At 36.3% G+C, this 4,272-nt stretch overlaps 1 protein-coding gene across 3 annotated transcripts in view; it reads right to left on the minus strand.

Moving 5' to 3' along the window:
• Positions 1-2,217, minus strand: part of foxp4 (forkhead box P4) — a 98,002-nt gene extending 95,785 nt beyond the window's left edge. Inside the window, exon 1 of one of the 3 annotated variants that reach the window (XM_036211849.1) lies at positions 1,387-2,217. The gene's annotated coding sequence lies outside the window, so the exon portion shown is untranslated. The remainder of the gene's footprint in view (positions 1-1,386) is intronic. The other 2 variants (XM_024269869.2, XM_036211848.1) reach the window with 2 other exon arrangements.
• Positions 2,218-4,272: the final 2,055 nt, after the last annotated feature.

A 4,272-nucleotide genomic window follows, 5' to 3' on the forward strand; every position in this document is an offset into this window, starting at 1 on the left:
TAAAGTGCATCAGGAAAAAACAATTTAACTATAAGGTTAAGCTTTAAGGAAAAGTCTTAACTCGTTTCCATTAAAGGTAAAAAAAATCTTCATATGAGAAAAACTTTTATTTTTGATTTTAGGAACGAAAAAGGATAAAAATTAATTTAACATCTTTAATTTATGCATTTAAATTATAGCATAAACCAGTTCTATTTATGTATATGAATTGTGTTTATTTAATCATAAAGTGTATATTTTTTATCCAATCTGATTTTTTTTAAAAAACACTAAAATGCAGCATCATTATAATAATCAATAAAAATGACACCAGCTTTAATCCGTTAAAAAAATCTATTTTTTTTAAAAAAACTTTTTTTTTTCACCTTCACCTGCTTTTTTTTTATTATTATTCTTGGATAAAAACGCCCGAGCACGCCTGGCTAAACACTTCCACTTTCGAAAGTCAAAATGGTTTGAAAAGAAAGTATTGTCCTTCAGGTCTATTGACCGTGTCAACTCCAAAAAAGCTTCTTTTTTCTTCCCCCGTCTTAAGACAAAAGCTCCACTATCCTCGGTGAGCTGCTCCTTCTTATTCTTTCACTAGTTTAAAACACTCAGATTTAAGCATTAGATTTAACAGTTCAAATTTAAAGAAATAAAGTTTGTTTTTTGGCTTTGCGCGTTTGGATAAAATTATCTCCTGCCATGCCATATTTGTCAACGTCTATCATCATTTCCCTTTTGCTTTTTTTAATTTTTTTTTTCCTTGTAAAAACAAGAAGTGAAAGTTGATTTTCTTACAATCCAGACGCCTCGCGGCGTTTCGGTTATTCTAATCTGAACCAAAAACAAAACAACAAACATGTTTTGTCAGAAGAAAAAAAAACTTAAGCCTCTGAAAGCAGATCTGGAGACAGCTCCGCTTCCATGCGTGATAAGAAAATGAAAATCATTTACAATTTAATTTATTATCGGAATTATACGTTTGAAAATTTTGAGGGAACGACTTTAGAGGAGAAAGGAATGTTTGTCTTTGTGTTATTGAGCTGCGTTTTTTGATTTATCAAAATAAAATAAGTTTTTTTAAAGCGCAAAAAAGTTTGAGGATGGAGAAAGTGAGAGTTGAAGTGAGACTCCCGCGGATGAGAGTCTCCAGGACCAAACCCTGACCGTGTCCGCCGTCTGATGCCCTCTGCAGCAGCAGCAGCAGCAGCCTATGATCTGAGCAGCCGGACTTGCAGGAGTTTGGCAAACAACGTGCGCTGAGAAGTTGGAGTTGGGTCGCTTTTCTCCTTGTGGCGCAGCGCGCGCGCCGCGCGGAGTTTCAATGAGAGCGCAGAGAGAAGGAAGTGTGAGAGAAGATTAGAAAGGGGGGAAAGGGAAAAGTGTAGATAGTGCATCAACCTGTTCTCTTGGTTTCTGGAGAAGTCAACTTTCACGCCAGTGGTTGGACCATGTGGACAGCCCGCGTTTGCTCCTCTGATCCCGGCGCGTCCACTCTCTCGCAGCGACAAAAGCAGGGAGGGGTGGGGGGGATACCAACCGACGGGACGTAAAAAAATATATACTAAAATAAAAATGGAAAAAATGAGCAGACAGAAAGGAGAGGGAGAGACAAGGAGACCTAGGATCTAAGACCGCGGGAGCATTACTTTAACGCCACGGCGCGCTCGTTAGTCCTTTCCTTTTCCCTTTTGTGTGCGTCCTCTTTCCTCGGAGTGGCCCCTCTGGAGTGAAGTCTGAACAATACTGCCGCTAAACTCTGCCACTGAGTGCAAGTTGCCGCGGAGGAGAAGAAAAAAACAAAAAAACCCGCGGCTTCTCTTCTTGTTTAGTTGCCCGTGTTTCCCGGCGATCTGGTTTTGGTTCTGCGCGCGCGTTAACCTCTCCAGCGCTCTCCACTTTTTGGCATCCCGTCTGTTGCTCGCTCGTTCGCTGGAAATCAGAGTTGAATCACTCGGGCTGTGTGTGTGTGTACGAGTGTGGAGCGCGTGTGTGTTACGGGAGGACAGTGTTGCTGCGCTACCGTAATGCCTGTAACGCAAGGTGCGCGCCTCCCGTGCTGGCCTATCATGGCAAAGTTGTGGCGCACAATGAAACAGCAGCCAGTGAGAAGCGCCCGCGCGGGTGTTTGTGCGTGCGTGCGTGCGTGAGCGTGTGTGTGGATGAGGGGAAGGCACTGATCTTTTGACCCCGCTTTGCATCCTTGCTGAGTTGTGCTATTGTGGCGGGAGGGAGGAACAGATGTTAGTCTGCACAAAGTTTGAGCTCCAAAACCGCCGGAAAACAAAGCAGGATCAGGAGCTGTGAGGTGCTGGCTCTTTCTACACTTGGGCATTTTTATTAAAAGTGACAGAATTTTCTGAAAAAATAACAGCAAAATTGCATTTAACTTTCAAATGTGATGTAAAAATAACCATATTTTATGGATGAAATGCATTAAATAAATGACCAACATGTTCTAAAAACTTTATAGTGTTTAGTATTTCCTACTTGTGCATTTTTATTTAAAGTAACAAACTTTAATGAAAAAATTACAACAAAATTCAAAAAAGAGTTAAACACATGTGCAATTAACTTTTAAATAGCCAGATTTACTGCAAAAATAACTATATTTTCTAAATGAAATCTTCTGAATGAATGACCAAAATGTTTAAAAACATAGAATTAGAAACTGTAAGGTGTTTGGTTCTTCCCTACTTGTGCATTTTTATTGAAAGCGAAGGATTTTTCTGAAAAAAAAAATAATAATAAATAACGGCAAAATTCAAACTAAGAGTTAAACATCAGTTCAATTAACTTTCAGAATACCACATTTACTGCAAAATATTATAGATGGAACGTATTGAATAAATGACCAATAGGCTAAAAAAGCCCAATCAGGAGCAATAAGGTGCAGGGTCTTGTGCATTTTGGTTGAAACTGACAAACTTTTCTAAAAGTAAAAACGAACAATTTATAAACAAGAGCTGAATATAGTTTCTATAACTTTTTAAACAGTTATTGCAAAGTAACCGTAATTTTTACTTAAAATTTACTGGAAAATTGCCAAAATGGTTAAAAGCATTCCAAGATCAGGAACTTGCAGGTGCTTGGTCCTTCTCCACTTGTGCATTTTTATTATAAGTGATGGACTTTAATGAAAAAATAACAATAAAATTCAAACAAGATGAGCAATTAACTTTTAAATGACTACATTCATTGCAAAATAATTATATATTATAGATGAAATTTATTAAATAAATGACCAAAATGTTTTTAAAAACCAAGAACGGGAGCTGCAGTCTTTCTACACGTTTGCATTTTTAATGAAGGTGAGAAACTTTTCAAAAAGCAGCTTATTTTCTTTGATTCACTGTAACTCACACCACTTTTTTCCTTCAGAATCTACTGGAATGACATTGATTATGATAGTGGTTGAAAAGTTACAGTATGTTAAAGATTTTGTTTTAAGTGTCACTAGTGACGCCTCAAGTGTTAAAGGGTCAAATATATTTTCAATAACTTTGAAACAATGACATTCATTGAAAAATAACTATATATTTCACCTAAAGTTGTCTGAATAAATACCAAAATGCCCAAATTTACAGGATAAATGCAAGATCAGGAACTTTCAGGTGCTTGGTTCTTCCACATTTGTGCATTTTTATTATAAGTTACAGACTTTTCTGAAGAAATAACAACAACATTCAAACAAGAGTTAAACATTTGTGCAATTAACTTTCAAACGACCATATATACAGCAAACTATATATTTTTACATAAAATGTATTGGATACATGTCCAAAATGTTTAAGAATACTTGATCAGGAGCTGTAAGATTCCTAGTTGTGCAGATCAGCAGAAACATAACTGTTGCTGCAGTTACAATGAAGTATTCTGATTTATGAATTGATCTCTATTGAGAGGGACAAACCTTTCTAAAAGTAAAAACCAGCAACTTTCAAACAAGAGTTAAACATACAGATGCAAGAGAAAGTATGTGAACCCTTTGGGATTTCCTCAATTTTTGTATGAACTTGACGCATTATGTTTTTTTTGTATCTCAATCTAAATCACAACGATGGAGAAAAACATTAAATCACAACAAAAATATGTCTTCATGTTTTTATCAAACATAATCAAGCTTCCAGTCTATGCATAAAACCAAGTGATTCCAAAGGGTTCACATATTTTGTCATGCAACTGTATGTGTACTTAACTTTCAAATTACCAAATTTACTACAAAATAACTAGATATTTTTACATAAAATGCATTGGATGAATGTCCAAAATGTTTCTAAAAAAAGA

This window comes from Oryzias melastigma, linkage group LG5 (genome assembly GCF_002922805.2).
Source record: "Oryzias melastigma strain HK-1 linkage group LG5, ASM292280v2, whole genome shotgun sequence".
In the NCBI taxonomy this organism is placed as follows: Eukaryota; Metazoa; Chordata; class Actinopteri; order Beloniformes; family Adrianichthyidae; genus Oryzias; species Oryzias melastigma.